This window comes from Leucopleurus acutus (genome assembly GCF_964270905.1).
Source record: "Leucopleurus acutus genome assembly, chromosome: X".
Lineage (NCBI taxonomy): Eukaryota > Metazoa > Chordata > Mammalia > Artiodactyla > Delphinidae > Leucopleurus > Leucopleurus acutus.
Window position 1 is genome coordinate 48291168 of NC_139148.1, and position 20280 is coordinate 48311447.

The window sequence follows — 20280 nt, forward strand, 5'->3', positions numbered from 1 at the left end:
ATTTATTTCTGACCTGATCTTTTTCATTTCTTTTTGCCAACTTTAGGGTTTTTATGTTCCTCTTTCTCCAATTTGTTTAGGTGTAATATTAGGTTGTTTATTTGAGATGTTTCTTGTTTCGTAAGGTAGAATTGTATTGCTATAAAATTCCCTCTGAGAACTGATTTTGCTGCATCCCATAGGTTTTGGGTCATCGTGATTTCATTGTCATTTGTTTCTAGGTATTTTTTGATTTCCTCTTTGTTTCTTCAGTGATCTCTTTCTTATTAAGTAGTGTACTGTTTAGCCTCCTTTTGTTTTTATTTTTTACATTGTTTTCCTGTGATTGATATTTAGTCTTATAATGTTGTGGTCAGAAAAGTTACTTGATAACATTTTAATTTTCTTAAATTTACCAAGGCTTGATTTGTGACCCAAGATATGATCTATCCTGGAAAATAATCCATGAGCACTTGAGAAAAATGTGTATTCTGTTGTTTTTGGTTGGAATGTCCTATAAATATCAATTAAGTCCATCCTGTTTAATGTATAATTTAAAGCTAGTGTTTCCTATTTATTTTAATTTTGCATGACCTGTCCATTGGTGAATGTGGGGTGTTAATGTCCACTACTATGATTGTGTTACTGTCAATTTCCCCTTTTATGGCTGTTAGTATTTGCCTTATGTATTGTGGTGTTCTTATATTGGGTGCATAAATAGTTACAATTGTTATATCTTCTTCTTGGGTTGATCACTTGATCATTATGTAGTGTGCGTCTTTGTCTCTTGTAATAGTCTTTGTTTTAAAATCTATTTTGTGTGATATGAGAATTGCTACTCCAGCTCTCTTTTGATTTCCATTGCTTGGAATATTTTTTTCCGTCCCCTACCACTCAGTCTGTATGTGTCGCTAGGTCTGAAGTGGGTCTCTTGTAGACAGCATATATATGGGTCTTGTTTTTGTATCCATTCAGCCAATCTATGTCTTTTGGTTGTAGCATTTAATCCACTTACAATTAAGGTAATTATTAGTTGTAACATATGTATGTTCCTATTACCATTTTCTTAACTGTTTTGAGTTTGTTATTGTGGGTCTTTTCCTTCTCTTGTCTTTCCTGCCTAGAGAAGTTCGTTTAGCATTTGTTGTAAAGCTGGTTTGGTGGTGCTAAATTCTCTTAGCTTTTCCTTGTCTGTAAAGATTTTAATTTCTCCATCAAATCTGAATGAGATCCTTGCTGGGTAGAGTAATCTTGGTTGTTGGTTTTTCTCCTTCATTACTTTAAATATGTCCTGCCACTCCCTTCTCACTTTCAGAGTTTCTGCTGAAAGATCAGCTGTTAACCTTATGGGGATTCCCTTGTGTGTTATTTGTTGTTTTTCCCTTGCTGCTTTCTATATTTTTCATTGTATTTAATTTTTGATAGTTTGATTAATATGTGTCCTGGTGTGTTTCTCCTTGGATTTATCCTGTATGGGACTCTCTGTGTTTTCTGGACTTGATTAATTATTTCCTTTCCCATATTAGTGAAGTTTTCAACAATGATCTATGCAAATATTTTCTCAGTCCCTTTCTTTTTCTCTTCTTCTTCTGGGACCCCTATAATTCGAATGTTGTTGCATTTACTGTTGTCCCAGTGGCCTCTTAGACTGTCCTCAATTGTTTTCATTCTTTTTTCTTTATTCTGCTTTGCAGTAGTTATTTCCACTATTTTATCTTCCAGGTCACTTATCCGTTCTTCTGCCTCAGTTGTTCTGCTATTGATCCCTTCTAGAGAATTTTTAATTTTATTTATTTTGTTGTTCATCACTATTTGTTTGCTCTTTAGTTTTCTACGTCCTTGTTAAAGGTTTCTTGTATTTTCTCCATTCTATTTCCAAGATTTTGGACCATCTTTACTATCACTATTCTGTATTCTTTTTCAGGTAGGCTGCGTATTTCCTCTTCATTTGTTAGGTCTGGTGGGTTTTTGCCTTGCTCCTTCATCTTCCGTGTGTTTCTCTGTCTTCTCATTTTGCTTAAACTACTGTGTTTGGTGTCTCCTTTTCCCAGGCTGCAGGTTCTTAGTTCCAGTTGTTTTTGATGTCTGTCCCCAGTGGCTAGGGTTGGTTCAGTAGGTTGTGTAGGCTTCCTGGTGTAGGGGACTAGTGCCTGTGTTCTGGTGGATGAGGCTGGGTCTTGTCATTCTGGTGGACAGGTCCACATCTTGTGGTGGGTTTTGGGGTGTCTGTGGCCTTTTTATTATTTTAGGCAGCTTCTCTGCTAATGGATGGGATTCTGTTCCTGTCTTGCTAATTGTTTGGCATAGGGTGTCCAGCACTGTAGCTTGGTGGTTGTTTCGTTAAGCTGCATCTTGGCGTTGAGATGGAGATCTCTGTGAGATTTTCACTGTTTGATATTTCTTGGAGCTGGGAGGTCTCTTGTGCACCAGTGTCCTGAACTTGGCTCTTCCACCTCAGTGGCAGAGCCCTGACGCCTGGCTAGAGCACCAAGAGCCTGTCATCTGCACAGCTCAGACTGGCACAAGGTGGCCATCCCTGGTTTCACATCAACATGATCTCAGGCACAAACCTCCTTGTTTTTCCATTTTGTCTTTAAGTTACTTCTTGAAGCAACTTGGGATAGATTGTTTTCCTTAGAAAACACTCACCTTTTGATATTCCCCATTCCCTGTTTGCCCTATGATATCCTTTTCTGTGCAAAAGATTTTAAGTTTCATTAGGTTCCAGTTTTTTATTTTTGTTTTTATTATCATTACTCTAAGAGGTGTGTCCATAAAGATATTGCTGTGATTTATATCAAAGTGTGTTCTGCCTATGTTTTCTTCTAAGAGTTTTATAATGTCTGGTCTTATATTTATGTCTTTAATCCATTTTGAGTTTATTTTTGTATATGGTGTTAGGGAGTAATCTAGTTTCATTCTTTTACATATAGCTGTCCAGTTTTCCCAGAACCACTTACTGAAGATACTGTCTTTTCTCCATTGTATATCATAGCCTCCTTTGTCATAGATTAGTTGACCATAGGTTTATCTTTGGGCTCTCAATCCTGTTCCATTGATCTGTATTTCTCTTTTTGTGCCATTACAATATTGTATTCTTTACTGTAGCTTTTTAGTATAGTCTGAAGTCAGGGATTCTGATTCCTCAGTCTACACTCTTTTTCTTTTCTCTCAAGATTTCTTTGGCTATTCTGGGTCTTTTTTGTCTGCATACAAATTTTAAAATTTTTTGTCTCATTTTGAGAAAAATGTCATTGGTATTTAATAGGGATTGTATTGAATCTGTAGATTTTTGGGGGTAGTAGTGTCATTTTCACAATATTAACTCTGCCAATCTAAGACCATGGTATACACCTCTATCTCTTTTTGTCATATTTGATTTCTTTGATCAATGTCTTATAGTTTTCTGAGTACAGGTCCTTTACCTTGTTAGGTAGGTTTGTTCCAAGGTATTTTATTTGTTTCATTACAATGGTGAAGGTGTTTGTTTCATTAATTTCTTTTTCTGATCATTTGTTGTTAGTGTATAGGAATGCAAGAGATTTCTATGCATTAATTTTGTATCCTGTTAATTTTCCAAATTCATTGATTAGCTCTACTAGATTTCTGGTGGCATCTTTAGGATTTTCTATGTATAGTATCATGTCATCTGCAAACAATGACAGTTTTACTTCTTCTTTTCCAGTTTGGATTCGTTTTATTTATTTTCCTTCTCTGAGTGCCATAGCAATACTTCCAAAGATATGTTGAGTAATAATGGTGAGAGTGGACATCCTTGTCTTGTCCCTGATCTTAGAGTAAATGTTTTCAGTTTTTCACCATTGAGAATGATGTTTGCTGTGGGTTTGTCACATGTGGCCTTTATTATATTGAGGTAAGTTGCCTCTCTACCCACATTCTGGAGAACTTTTTATTATAAATGGTGTTGAATTTTGTCAAAAGATTTTTCTGCATCTATTGAGATCCTCATATGGTTTTTATTCTTCAATTTGTTAATATAGTGTACCACATTGATTGATTTGCGTATATTGAATAATCCTTGCATCCCTGGGATTAATCCTACTTGATCATGTTGTATGATCCTTTTAATGTGTTGTTAGATTCTATTTGCTAGTATTTTGTTGAGGGTTTTTGCATCTGTATTCATCAGTGATATTGGTCTGTAATTTTCTTTTTTTTTGTAATATCTTTGCCTGGGTTTGGTATTAAGGTGGTGGTGGCCTCATAGAGTAAGTGTTGGAGTTTTCCTTCCTGTGGAATATTTGGAAGAGTTTGAGAAGGATTGATGTTAGTTCTTCTGTAAATGTTTGGTAGAATTCACCTGTGAAACCATCTGGAATTGGACTTTTGTTTGTTGGAAGATTTTTTATCACAGTTTCAATTTCATTACTTGTGATTGGTCTGTTCTTATTTCCTATTTCTACCTGGTTCAGTACTGGAAAGTTAGACCTTTCTAAGAATTTTTCCATTTCATCCAGGTTGACCATTTTATTGGCATAGAGTGACTTGTAGTAGTCTCTTATGATGCTTTTTATTTCTCTGGTGTATGCTGTAACTTCTTTTTCATTTCTCTTATGTTGCTTTTTATTTCTCTGGTGTATGCTGTAACTTCTTTTTCATTTCTGATTTATTGATTTGAGTTCTCTCTCTTTTTTTCTTGATGAGCCTGGATAATGGTTTATCAATTTTGTTTATCTTCTCAAAGAACCAGATATTAGTTTTACTGATCTTTGCTATTGTTTTCTTTGTTTCTATTTACTTTATTTCTGCTCTGGTTTATATGATTTATTTGCTTCTACTAACATTGTTTTTTTTGTTGTTGTTGTTCTTACTCTAGGTCTTTTACATGTACAGTTAGATTGTTTATTTGAGATTTTTCTTGTTTCTTGAGATAGGATGTATTCCTATAAACTTCCCTGTTAGAACTGTTTTTGGTGCATCCCATAGGTTTTCAGTCTGGGTCGTCATATTTTCATTGTCATTTTTCTTTAGATATATTTTTATTTCCTCTGATTTCTTCAGTGATCTCTGGGTTATTTAGTAACATATTGCTTAGCTTACCTGTGAGTTTTTTTTACATTTTTTTGCTGTTATTGATTTCTAATCTCATAACGTTGTGGTCAGAACAGTTGCTTGTAATGATTTCAATTTCCTTAAATTTGCCAAGGCTTGATTGGTGACCAAAGATATTGTCTATCCTGGGGAACTTCCATGTGCACTTGAGAAGAAAGTGTAATCTGCTATTTTCAGATGGAATGTGCTATGAATATCAATTAAATCTATGTGTTCCATTGTGTTATTTAAAGCTTTTGTTTTCTGTCTGTATGATCTGTCCTTTGTTGTAAATGACATGTTAAATTCCCCCACTATTTTTGTGTTACTGTTGATTTCCCCTTTTATAGCTGTTAGCATTTACCTTATGCATTGAAGTGATCCTATGTTGGGTGCATATATGTTCATAATTTTTATATCTTCTTGGATTGATCCCTTGGTCATTGTGTATTGTCCTTCCTTGTCTATTGTAACATTCTTTATTTTAAAGTCTATTTTTTTGGATATGAATATTGCTACTCCAGCTTTCTTTTGATTTCCTTTTCATGGAATATCTTGTTACATCCCCTCACTTTCAGTCTCTATATGTCCCTACGTCTGAAGTGAGTTTCTTGTAGACAGCATATATACAGGTCTTGTTTTTGTATCCATTCAGCCAGTCTATGTCTTTTGGTTGGAACATTTAATCCATTCACATTTAAGGTAATTGTTGATATGTATGTTCCTATTACCATTTTCATAATTGTTTTGGGTTTGTTTTTGTAGGTCCTTTTCTTCTCTTATGTTTCCCACTTAGAGAAATTCCATTAGCATCTGTTGTAGAGCTGGTTTGATGTTGCTGGATTCTCTTAGCTTTTGCTCATCTGTAAGGCTTTTGATTTCTCCATCAAATCTGAATGAGATCCTTGCTGGGTAGAGAAATCTTCATTGTAGATTTTTCTGTTTCATCACTTTTAATATATCCTGCCACTCCTTTCTGGCTTGCAGAGTTTCTGCTGAAAAATCAGCTGATAACCTTATGGGGATTCCCTTGTATGTTATTTGTTGCTTTCACTTGCTGTTTTAATACTTCTTCTTTGTATATTATTTTTGATCATTTGACTAACATGTGTCTCAGCATGTTTCTCCTTGGGCTTATCCTGTATGGGATTCTCTGCACTTCCTGGAGTTGAGTGACTATCTCCTTTCCCATTTTAGGGAAATTTTCATATTTAATCTCTTCATATATTTTCTCCGACACTTTCTCTTTCTCTTCTTCTTCTGGGATGCCTATAATTCGAATGTTTTTGTGCTTAATGTTGTCCCAGAAGTCTCCGAGACTGTCCTCAATTCTTTTCATTCTTTTTCCTTTATTCTACTCCATGGCAGTTATTTCCACCTTTCTATCTTTCAGCTCACTTATCCCTTATTCTGTCTCAGTTATGCTGCTATTGATCATTCTGGAATATTTTTAATTTCAGGTATTGTGTTGTTCATCACCATTTGTTTTGCTCTTTAGTTCTTCCAACTCCTTATTAAACATTTCTTGTATTTTCTCCATTCTGTTTCCAAGATATGGTTCATCTTTACTATCATTACTCTGAATTCTTTTTCGGGTTGACTGCCTATTTCCTCTTCATTTGTTTCATCTTGTGGGTTTTTACCTTTCTCCTTCATCTGCTGCATATTTCTCTGCCTTCTCATGTTGCTTAACTTATTGTCTTTGGGGTCTCCTTTCCACAGGCTGCAGGGTCGTAGCCCCTCTTACTTCCCATGTCTTCCCCCAGTGGGTGGGATTGATCCAGTGACTTGTGTAGAATTCCTGATGTAGGGGACAGGTGCCTGTGTTCTGGTGGGTGGAGCTGGATCTTGTCCCTCTGATGGGTAGGGCCACCTGTGGTGGTGCATTTAGGGGTGTCTGTGAGCTTAGTATGACTTTAGACAGTCTATCTGCTAATGGGTGAGTTTGTGTTACTGTCTTGTTAGTTGTTTGGCATGAGGCATCCATCCCTGGAGCTTGCTGGCTCTTGGGTAGAGCCAGGTTTTTGTGTTAGTTGGACACCTCTCAGAGAGCTCTCACTGATTAATATTCCATGAGGTTCAGAGTTCTCTGGTTGTTCAAGTCCCTAATATGGCTTTTTAATACCTACTATCAGATGTTTTCCATAACAGTTGCAACAGTTTATAATCCCAGTAACAGTGAATGAGAATGACAATTTTCCAACACCCTTGCTAACACTGTACATTAGCATATTTTCATCTTTCCCAAACTAATAGGCTGTCAATGGCAGCTTGTTTACCTTTATATTTTTATTAATATTAAATATGAGCATATTCATATATTTATTTACCTTTTATATTTCTTCTTTTATAAATTGTCTTCATGTTTTTTTCTTATTTCTCTGTTACTCTGTTCTTTGTCCAGTTGATAGATAAGAAAATAAATGTCTGTGTCTTAGTCTGTGTGGGCTTCTATAACAACATGTCACATACTGGGTGCCTTATGAATATCAGAAGTATACTTCCCATTGTTCTGGAGGCTGGAAGTCAGAGATCAGAATGCCTGCATGGTCAGATGAAGGCTCTCTCTGGGGGGCAGTTTTCTCATTGTATCTTCACATGCAGAAGGGGTGACATAGCTCTCTGGGGCCTCTTTTGTAGGACAGTAATCTTCATGAGTATTCCACTCTTATGACCTAATCACATCCCAAGAGCCTCACCTGCTAATACCATCACATTGGGCAAGAAGTTTACAACACATGAATTTTGGGGGGACAAACATTCAGTCCATAGCAGTGTGTATTTCACTTGGTTCAATGAGATTTGGGAAGGGAAATGGGATTATTGTATATGTTCAATCAGACTCTTAAAAACACGTTTGTTTCTGTTAAAAATATTTATAAAGTTAAAGATAATTCCCTTTTTTCATAGGAATGACCACGAATTTTATCAAAATCACTTAAATTATTTATTGAATTAATCATGATATTTTCTTTTGTTTTACATTTTTATACATCTTTGTTGGCCTATAATTGCCTTACAATGGTGTGTTAGTTTCTGCTTTATAAAAAGTGAATCAGCTATACATATACATATATCCCCATATCTCCTGCCTCTTGCATGTCACTACCAACCTACTTATCCCACCCCTCTAGGTGATCACAAAGCACCGAGCTGATCTCCCTGTGCTATTGGGCTGCTTTCCACTAGCTAGATATTTTACATTTGCTAGTGTATGCCACTCTCTCACTTTGTCCCATCTTACCCTTTCCCTTTCCTGTATCATCAAGTCCATTCTCCACTAAGTCTGTGTCTTTATTCCCGAATTGCACCTATGTCCTTGATGACCATTTTTTGTGTGTTTTTTAAATTCCATATTTATGTGTTAACATACAGTAATTGTTTTTCTCTTTCTAACTTCACTCTGTATGACAGTCTTGAGGTCCATCCACCTCACTACAAATAACTCAATTTTAATTTCTTTTTATGGCTGAGTAATATTCCATTGTATATATGAGCCACATCTTCTTTATCCACTCATCTGTTGATGGACACTTAGGTTGTTTCCATGTCCTGGCTCTTGTAAATAGAGCTGCAATGAACATTGTGGTACATGACACTTTTTGAATTATGATTTTCTCAGGGTATATGCCCAGCAGTGGGATTGCTGGGTCATATGGTAGTTCTATTTGTAGTTTTTTAAGGAACCTTCATACTGTTCTCCATAGTGGCTGTATCAATTTACACTCTGACCAACAGTGCAAGAGGGTTCCCTTTTCTCCACACCCTCTCCAATATTTATTGTTTGTAGATTTTTTTGATGATGGCCACTCTGACTGGTGTGAGATTACAGCTCATTGTAGTTTTGATTTACATTTCTTTAATGATTAATGACATTGAGCATTCTTTCATGTGTTTGTTGGCAGTCTGTATATCTTCTTTGGAGAAATGTCTATTTAGGGTTTCTGCCCATTTTTGGATTGGGTTTTGTTTTTATGATACTGAGCTGCATTTGCTGCTTGTAAATTTTGGAGATTAATCCTTTGTCAGTTGCTTCATTTGCAAATATTTTCTCCCATTCTGATGGTTGTCTTTTCATCTTGTTTATGGTTTCCTTTGCTCTGCAAAACCTTTTAAGTTTTTTAAGTCCCATTTGTTTATTTTTGCTTCTATTTCCATTTCTCTAGGAGGTGGATTAAAAAGGATCTTGCTGTGATTTATGTCATAGAGTGATCTGCCTATGTTTTCCTCTAAGAGTTTGATAGTGTCTGGCCTTATGTTTAGGTCTTTAATCCATTTTGAGTTTATTTTGTGTATGGTGTTAGGGAGTGTTGTAATTTCATTCTTTTACATGTAGCTGTCAAGTTTTCTCAGCACCATATATTGAAGAGGCTGTCTTTTCTCCACTGTACATTCTTACCTCCTTTATCAAAGATAAGGTGACCATATGTGCGTCAGTATATCTTTGGGCATTCTATCCTGTTACATTGATCTGTATTTCTGTTTTTGTGCCAGTACCATACTGCCTTCATTACTATAGCTTTGTAGTATAGTCTGATGTCTGGGAGTCTGATTCCTCCAGCTCCATTTTTCTTTCTCAAGATTGCTTTGGCTATTCAGGGTCTTTTGTGTTTCCATATAAATTGTGAATTTTTTTGTTCTAGATCTGTGAAAAATGCCACTGGTAGTTTGATAGGGATTGCATGGAATCTGTAGATTGCTTTGGGTAGTAGATTCATTTTCACAATGTTGATTCTTCCAATCCAATTACATGGTATATGTCTCTATCTATTTGTATCATCTTTAATTTATTTCATCAGTGTCTTATAATTTTCTGCATACAATTATTTTGTCTCCTTAGGTAGGTTTATTCCTAGATATTTTTTGCTTTCTGTTGCAATGATAAATGGGAGTGTTTTCTTAATTTCACTTTCAGAATTTTCATCATTAGAGTATAGAAATACAAGAAATTTCTGTGCATTAATTTTGTAACCTGCCACTTTACCAAATTCATTGGTTAGTTCTAGTATTTTTCTGGTACCATCTTTAGGATTCTCAATATAAAATAGTGTGTCATCTGCAAAGAGTGACAGCTTTACCTCTTGTTTTCCAATTTGGATTCCTTTTATTTCTTTGTCTTCTCTGATTGCTGTGGCTAGAACTTCCAAAACTATGTTGAATAATATTGTTGAGAGTGGGCAACCTTTTCTTGTTCCTGATCTTAGTGGAAATGGTTTCATTTTTTCACCATTAAGAACGATGTTCACTCTTGGTCGGAATGTACCTTGGTGCAGCCACTATGGAAAACAGTATGGAGGTTCCTTAAGAAACTAAAAATTGAATTGCCATATCATCCTGCAATCCCACTCCTGGGCATATGTCTGGAGAAAAATCTAATTCGAAAAGATGCATGCATCCCTATATTCACAGCAGCACTATTTACAATAGCCAAGACATGGAAGCAGCCTAAATGTCCATCGACAGATGAATGGATAAAGAAGATGTTATGCATATATATAGTGGAATACTGCTTAGCCATGAAAAGGAATGAAATAATGCCATTTGCAGCAAAATGGATGGACCTAGAGATTATCATACTAAGTGAAATAAGTCAGAAAAAGAGAAGTACTATGATACCATTTATGGGTGGAATCTGAAACATGATAAAAATAAACTTATTTACAGAACAGAAACAGACTCACAGACATAGAAAATATGCTCATGGGGGCTTCCCAGGTGACACAGTGGTTGAGAATCTGCCTGCTAATGCAGGGGACATGGGTTCAAGCCCTGGCCTGGGAAGATCCCACATGCCGTGGAGCAACTAGGCCAGTGAACCACAACTACTAAGCCTGCGCGTGTGAAGACTGTGCTCTGCAACAAGAGAGGCCACAATAGTGAGAGGCCCGTGCACCATGATGAAGAGTGGCCCCCACTTGCTACAACTAGAGAAAGCCCTCACACTGAAATGAAGACCCAACACAGCCCAAAATAAATAAATAAATAAATAAATTTTTTTAAAAAAGAAAATATGCATATGGTTAAAGGGGAAAGGGGAAAGGAGAGAGGGATAAAATAGGAGTTTGGGATTAGCAGATATCAACTATTATATATAAAATAGATAAATAACAAGATTCTACTGTATAGCACAGGGAAATATACTCAATATCCTGTAATAAACCACAATGGAAAAGAATAAGAAAAAGAGTATATATCTGAATCACTTTGCTGTATACCAGTAAGCAACACAACATTGTAAATCAACCATACTTCAATAATTAAAGTAATAATAAATGAGGAAATATGTTTAAAAAAAAGAACAATGTTGGCTATGGGTTGGTCATATATGACCTTTATTATGTTGAGGTAAGTTCTCTCTATGCCTACTTTCTGCAGGGTTTTTATCATAAATCGGTGTTGAATTTTGTTGGAAGCTTTCTCTGCAGCTATTGAGATGATCAGATGGTTTTTCTCCTTCAGTTTGTTAATATGGTGTTTCACATTGATTCATTTCCGTATATTGAAGAATTCTTGCATTCCTGGGATAAACCCCACTTGATCATGCTTTATGATCCTTTAAATATGCTGTTGGATTCTGTTTGCTAGTATTTTGTTGAGGGTTTTTGCATCTATGTTCATCAGTGATATTTGCCTGTAGTTTTCTTTCTTTGTGACATCTTTGCCTGGTTTTGGTATCAGGGTGATTGTGGCCTTGTAGAATGAGTTTGGGTGTGTTCTCCCTCTGCTATATTTTGGAGGAGTTTGAGAAGGATAGGTGTTAGCTCGTCTCTAAATATTTGATAGAATCCACCTGTGAAGCCATCTGGTCCTGGGCTTTTGTTTGTTGGAAGATTTTTAATCACAGTTTCAATTTCATTGCTTGTGACTGGTCTGTTCATATTTTCTCTTTCTTCCCAATTCAGTCTCAGAAGGTTGTGTTTTTCTATGAATTTGTCCATTTCTTCCAGGTTGTCCATTTTATTGGCATAGAGTTGCTTGTAGTAATCTCATGATTCTTTGTATTTCTGCAGTGTCAGTTGTTACTTCTCCTTTTTCCTTTCTAATTCTATTGATTTGAGTTTTCTCCCTCTTTTTCTTGATGAGTCTGGCTAACGGTTTATCAATTTTGTTTATATTCCCAAGGAATCAGCTTTTAGTTTGATTGATCTTTGGTATTTCCTTACTTTTTTTCTCATTTACTTCTGATCGGATCTTTATAATTTCTTTCCTTCTGCTAAGTTTGAGTTGTTTTGTTATTCTATCTCTAATTGCTTTAGGTGTAAGGTTAAGTTGTTTATTTGAGATGTTTCTTGTTTCTTGAGTTAGTATTGTATTGCAATAAACTTTCCTCTTAGAACTGCTTTTGCTGCATCCTATAGGTTTTGGATGGTCATGTTTTCATTTGTTTCTAGGTGTTTTTTGATTTCCTTTTTGATTTCTTCAGTGATCTCTTGGTTATTATGTAGTGGGTTGTTTAGCCTCCATGTGTCTGGATTTTGTACAGAATTTTTCCTGTAATTGATATCTAGTCTCATAGCATTGTTTTCAAATATATACTTGATATGGTTTCAATTTTCTTAAATTTACCAAGGCTTGATTTGTAAACCAAGAAATGATCTATCCTGGAGAATATTCCATGATCATTTGAGAAGAAAGTGTATTCTCTTGTTTTTAGATGGAGTGTCCTATAACTATCAAATAAATCCACTTGTTTAATGTATCATTTAAAGTTTTAATTTCCCTGTTTATTTTCATTTTGGATGATCTGTCCAGTGGTGAAAGTGGGGTGTTAAATTCCCCTCCTCTAATTGTGTTACTGTCAATTTGCCCTTTTATGGGTGTTAGCTTTTGCGTTATGTACTGTTGTGCTCCTATGTTGGGTGCATAAATATTTACAATTGTTATATCTTCTTGGATTGATCCCTTGATCATCATGTAGTGTTGTTCTTTCTCTCTTGTAATAATCTTTATTTTAAAGTCTATTTTCTGTGATATGAGAATTGCTACTCCCACTTTCTTTTGATTTCCGTTTGCATGGAATATCTTTTTCCATTCTGTCACTTTCAATCTGTATGTGTCCTTAGTTATGAAGTGGATGTCTTGTAGAGAGCATATATATGGGTCTTGTTTTTGTATCCATTCAGCCAGTCTATGTCTTTTGCTTGGAGAATTTAGTTCATTTACATTTAAGGTAATTATCAATAGGTATATTCCTATTCCCATTTTCTTAATTGTTTTGGGTTTGGTATTGTAGGTCTTTTCCTTCTCTTGTGTTTCCTGCCTGGAGAAGTTCCTTTAACATTTGTTGTAAAGCTGCTTTGATGGTGCTGAATTTTCTTAGGTTTTGCTTGTCTGTAAATGTTTTAATTTCTCTTTCGAATCTAAATGAATTCCTTGCTGGGTAGAGTAATCTTGGTTGTAGTTTCTTCCCTTTCATCACTTGAAATATGTCCTGCCACTTTCTCCTGGCTTGCAGAGTTTCTGCTGAAAGATCAGCTCTTAACCTTATGGGGATTCCTTTGTATGATATTTGTTGTTTTTCCCTTGCTGCTTTTAATGTTTTTTGTTTGTATTTAATTTTTCGTAGTTTGACTAATATGTGTCTTTGCATGATTCTTCTTGGATTTATCCTGTATGGAATCTCTACACTTCCTGGACTTGATTAACTATTTCCTTTCCCATGTAAGGGAAGTTTTTACCTATAATCTCTTCTAATATTTTCTCAGTCCCTTTCTTTTTCTCTTCTCCTTCTGGGCCCCCTCTAATTCGAATGTTGGTACATTTAATGTTGTCCCAGAGGTCTTTGAAACTGTCCTCAATTCTTTTCATTCTTCTTTCTTTATTCTGCTCTGCAGTAGTTATTTCCACTATTTTATCTTCCAGGTCACTTATCCGTTCTTCTGCCTCAGTTATTCTGCTATTGTTTCCTCCTGGAGAATTTTTAAATTCATTTATTTTTTTTTGATCATTGTTTGTTTGGTCTTTGGTTCTTCTTGTTCCTTGTTGAGCATTTCTTGTATTTTCTCCATTCTATTTCCAATATTTTGCATCATCAGTCTTATCATTACTCTGAATTCTTTTTCAGGTAGACTGCCTATTTCTCTTTACTTGTTTGGTCTGGAGTGTTTTTACCTTAGTCCTTCATCTGCTGTGTTTCTCTGCCTTCTTATTTGCTTCACTTACTGTGTTTGGAGTTTCCTTTTTGCCAGCTGCAGATTCATAGCTCCTTTTGTTTTTGGTATGTGCCCCCAGTGGCTAAGGTTGGTTCAGTGTGTTGTGTAGGCTTCCTGGTAGGGGGGACTGGTGCCTATTTTCTGGTGGATGATGCTGGAGCTTGACTTTCTGGTGAGCAGGACTGCACATCCAATAGTGTGTTTTGGAGTGTCTGTGACCTTATTATGATTTTAGGCAGCCTCTCTGCTAATGGGTGGGTTTGTGTTCCTGTCAGGTTATTTGTTTGGCATAGGTTATTCAGCACTGTAGCTTGCTGGTCATTGAGTGGAACCAGGTCTTAACATTGAGATGGAGATCTCTCAGAGAGCTTTCACCATTTGATATCATGTGGAGCTGGGAGGTCTCTGGTAAAACAATGTCCTGAACTCGGCTCTTCTACCTCAGAGGCACAGGCCTGACACCCGGCCTGAGCACCAAGACCTTGTCAGCCACACCCCTCAGTAGTAAAGGGAGAAAAAGAGAAAGAAGAAAGAAAGAAAGAAAGAAAGAAAGAAAGAAAGAAAGAAAGAAAGAAAAGTTATTAAAAAATAGTAAATATTAAAAATAAAAAAAATAAAAAAAGAAAAACAAAATGAAAGAAAGAAAGAAGAGGGCAAGCAAACGAACTATACTAAAAAAACAAGAAAAGCAAAAACATGGACAGACAGACCCTAGGACAATTTGTATAAGCAAAGCTATACAGACAAAATAACGAAGAAGCATACACATACACACTCACAATAAGAAAAGAAGAAAGAAATATAAACATCATGGCTCCCAAAGTCCACCACCTCAATTTTGTTATGCTTCATTTTCTACTCAGGTATTCCACAGATGCATGGTACATCAAGTTGATTGTGGTGATTTAATCTGCTGCTCCTGAGGCTGCTGGGAGAGATTTCCCTTTCTCTTTTGTTTGCACACCTCCTGGAGTTCAGCTTTGGATTTGGCTCCACCTCTGTGTGTAGGTTGACTGAGGGCATCTTTTCTTTGCTCACACAGGACAGGGTTAATATAGCAGCTGATTAGGTTGCTCTGTCTCACTCAGGCCTGGGGGAGGGTGGGGTATGGAATGCGGTGTGAGCATGCAGTGGCAGAGGCCTTCATGACGTTGCAACAGGCTGAGGCACACTGTGTGTTCTCCCGGGGATATTGTCCCTGGATCATGTGACTCTGGCAGTGGCGGCTGCACAGGCTCCTGGAAGCAGAGGTGTGGATAGTGTCCAGTGCTTGCACACAGCCTTCTTGGTGGTTGTATCAGCAGCCTTAGCTTTTCATGCCCGTCTCTGGTGTCTGCGCTGATAGCCATGGCTCCCACCCATCTCTGGGGCTTGTTTAGGCAGTTCTCTGAATCCCCTCTCCTCATGCACCCCTAAACAGTTGTCTCTTGCTTCTTAGACACGTCCAGACTTTTCCCCGGACTCCCTCCTGGCTAGCTGTGGCACACTAGCCCCCTTCAGGCTGTGTTCATGCAGCCAACCCCAGTCCTCTCCCTGGGATCTGACCTCTGAAGCCTGAGCCTCAGCTACCAGCCCCTACCCTCCCTGGAGGGTGAGCAGAGAAGCCTCTCAGGCTGGTGAGTGCTGGTCGGCACCATTCCTCTGTGTGGCAATCTCTCCACTTTTCCCTCTGCTCAGCTTTTACTGCACTCTCCTCCATGGCTCTGAAGCTTCCCCCCCCCCGCCACTCCCCCGTCTCTTCCAGTGAAGGGGCTTCCTAGTGTTTGGAAACTCTTCCCCCTTCACAGCTCCCTACCAGTGGGGCAAGTCACATCCCTATTCTTTTGTCTGCATTTTTTGTTTTTTCTTTTGCCCTACCCAAGTATGTGTGGTGTTTCTTGCCTTTTGGGATGTCTGAGGTCTTCTGCCATCGTTCAGTAGGTGTTCTGTAGCAGTTGTTCCACATGTAGATGTATTTCTGATGTATTTGTGGGGAGGAAGGTGATCTCTACATCTTACCCCTCTGCCATCTTGAAGGTCTCCTCCTAGTATTATTTTATAGTTGGCTATTACTCCCTTTTATTTGGTCAATGTTTATTTCATATATTTTTGAAATCTGTGTTTATAATTTTTATATCTTCTTGGTAATTAACACTTTATCATTATATAATCTTTGTCTTTTTTAACATTTTTTTACTTACAGTCTATTTTGTTGATATTAGGATAGAAACTCTTCTGGTTATTCTTTGCATAGAATATCCTTTGTCATCTTTTCACTTTCAACTTTTCATGCCCTTCAATGTAATGTGAGTTGCCTGTAGGTTGTCTATACTTGTTTCCTGTTTGTTGCTTTAATCCATTCTGTCAATCTATGTCTTTAGATTGAGGGTTTTAATTTACTTACATTTAAAGTAATTACTGATTGGGGAGCCCTTAATTTTGCTGTTTGCTACTTATTTTGTGTATACATTAGCTTTTTTTTGTCATTCGTTTCCTCCATTAATGCCTTCCTTTGTGTTATCTGATTCTTTATAGTAATACATTTTGATTCTTCTCTTATTTCCTTTTTTTTCTTTTGTACTTTCTATAGATATTTCTTTGTGGTTACCATGGAGATTACATATAAAATCCTACAGTTATGACAATATAACTAAAATTGTTGCCAACATAATTTTAATCTATTTCAAAATACTCTGTAGTTTTACAGTCCCCTCTTAATGTTATTGATGTTACACATTACATATTTTAATATTGTGTACCCATTAACATAGACTTATTATTATATTTTATGAAATTGTCTTTTTAATACATGAGAAAAAAAGTGGAATTATAAACCAAAATTTTTCTAACATTATTGTTTATATTTGTGTATGTATTTACTTTTATGAAAGAACTTTATATTTTTGTATGTCTTCAAGTCACTGTCTACCACCTTTTCATTTCAACTTGAAGAACTCCCTTTAGCCTTTAGAGCATCTCTGGTGGTAATGAACTCCCTCAAATTTGTTTAGGAATGTATAAATTTCTCCATCTTTCTTGAAGGACAGTCTTGCCAGATATAATATTCTCAGTTTATACTTTTTTTATTGGCACTTGAAATATATCATCTCACTACCTCTGTCCTCCAAGTTTTCTTTTGAGAAACCTCCTGATAGTCTTATTGGGGATCACTTTGACATGAGTCACTTTTCTCTTGGTGCTATCAAAAATCTATCTTTTCTTTGATTTTTTGAGTGGATTATAATGTGTCTTGCTGTGAGTATATTTTGTTCTGTCCTATATAGAGTTCATTGAGCTTTTCTGGTTTGTATATATCTATATCTTTCTTAAAATTTGGGAAGTTTTCAGTCACTATTTCTTCAGTCATAATTTCTCTGCCCCTTTCTCTCCCTCTTCTGAGACTGTCATAATATGTATATTGGTCTGCTTGATGGTACCACATAAGTCCCTTAGACTCTGTTCAATTTTTTCATTCTCTTTTTTACTCTAAGCCTCAATAATTTCAAATGACTTGGCTTCAAGTTTACTGTTTCTTCTACCAATTCAAATATGTTGTTGAAGCCGTCTAGTGAAATTTTCAATTCAGTTATTGTATTTTACAACTCTGGAATATCTGTTTGGTTTTTAAGACATAATTTCTACCTCTTTGTTGACATTCTCATTTTGTTCATATATGATTTTTCTGGTTTCTTTTAGTTCTTTCAGTTTTCTTTTATTTCTTTGATCCTATGTATGATAGTTGTTTTAAAATTTTATCTAATAAGTCCATTGCATGTGTTTCTTCAGGAACTGTAACTGTACATTTATTTTGTCCCTTAGAATGGGCCATATTTCCTTATTTCATTGTATGCTTTGTGGTATTTTGTTGAAAATTGGGTATTTGAAATAATAACTACCACTCCCAATCCTTGCAGACTGATGTGGAAGACCTTTACTAATTAACTTTCTCCTGATCATTGATATCTGCCTCAGGTGAAAGTTTAAGTTCTCCTCAGATTTTTTCTGTGTATGTGTCCTGCCTGGGCATGTGTGTGTGTGTGTGTGTGTGTTTGATTTTCCCCAGCTGCTTTTAAATGTCTTAATTTCCCTAACCCTCTTACCTTAGCTTCTCAGAGACTTTGATGTTCTATTTTAGTTCTCTATGTATAATCTCTTACTTTCATGTCTTTGAGTATCTTAGTCCTTCTGCAGTTTTGATGTGCCATGTCATACATCTCTGCCTTCCACCGCTTACACTAGATTCAAACTCTGCCACCATTCCCCATCTGATCTCTGAGTCAGGTGAAACATAAAGCAGTCCCTTAGGCTACCACAGACAAGACAGAACATTGCAATCAAGTTCCACCCTGCTTCTTCCATCTCCAGAGAGGTTAATGAGAATTAGTTTGCTTCCTCCCAGCTTCACCAAACCACCCTGGAGAGTGTGTGGGGCAAGGGCCAGTAAAATGCCATGAAATTTCCTGTTTTGAATGTGGCTTTTGCTCGATTGGGCATTCACTTTGTTGTTATGGATCTTTGACTAGCTTCCATAGCTCCTATAAAGTTATTTTAGCCAGTCTGTAGTTGTTTATTTGATGTTTCTGTGTGGGAGCTAGGACCTGGAGTTTCCTAATCTTCCATCTTCCTGACATCACTCAAGATTCTATCTTTGTCTTTGGTTTTCAACAGTTTTATTATAATATTGCTCACAGTTTATATGTTTGAGCTTATTGGATGTAAGATCGTGTCTTTCATCATATTTGCAAAGTTTTTGGTGATTAAGAATTCTATCTGTCCTTTTTCTCTTCTCCTTTCAGAACTCTCATAATGTGCATGATGTTCCACTTGATGGCATCCTGCAGGCCTTTAGACTTGCTAACTTTTCTTCATTTTAAAAATTTTCTGTTTCTCAGATTGGGTAATTTTAATCATCATATCTTCAAGTTCACTAACTATTCTGTCTGTGCAAATCTGCTGTTGATCCTCCATACTGAATTTTTATATATTTTATTGTAGTTTTCAGCTCCAGATTTCTATTTGGTTCCTTTTTTATAATTTTTTATAATTCACAATTTTTATAAAATGACTATATAGATATTATCATTTTATTCATAAATGATTTTACTGGTTTCCTTTAGTTCTTTGTCCATGAGTTCTTATAGCTCTGAGCATATTTAAGACAGTTGATTTAAAATCTTTAGTAAGTAGAATATCTGAGCTTCCTCAGGGATAGTTTTTGTTAATTTATTATTTTCCTGTGAATAGGTCATACTCTGCTGTTTCTTTGTACGCTTTGTATGGGTTTTGTTGTTGTTGTTGTTGGTGGTGGTGGTGTTGAAAATTCGATATTTCAATATTATAATATGGTAACACTGGAAATCAGATTATTTCCTTCTTTAGGGTTTGCTGTTCTTTATTATTGAAGGTTGCCATTATCCATTTGTTTTGAAACTTTTTCAAATGATTTTTCTATAAACTATATTCCTTAATTAGTGTTCTCACTGAGGTATCTGTTCATTTAGCTTATGTCCATCTAATGTTTTGACAGAGATTTCTTAGAACTCCAAGAGCTAAAAACAGAAAATCCTCTCCCAGTCTTTGTGGATTGGCTTTTTCCTAGGATACTCCTTTAACACTTTTCCAGTTGATTTACAATTCTTCCTTAATCTTCACTTCATTCTTGCACTGAGGGTAGAGATCAGCCAAAATTGAAATGAAAGCTTAGAGACTTCTCAGTATTTTTATGAACATGTGTCCTTCCTGGACATATGTGTAAATTTCTAAATTCCTCAGTATACACAGGTACTTTTGAATGCTCTTATTTCCCAAAGAAATTCCTTCCCCAGCTTTTCCTCCCAAGGTTTAGGTTGTCTATTTTACAACCATAATCTTTTGCCCTATGTGGCTGCACGTTTTTCATTCACCTTACAATGTTTTAAAAAAACTGACCACTTCCAGAGTTCTGGCAAGTATGGTTCTAACAGTTCTGCTTCTTTTTCAAAGTTTTGAAAAGAGATGGGTGTTTGAAGCACCTACTCTATTATTCTGCTGACATTATTGTAGATCTATTTATTTATTTATTTTGTGGTCAGTGTTTTTATCTTCTTCCAGTTTTTTCAATATTTTTTTACATCTTTAT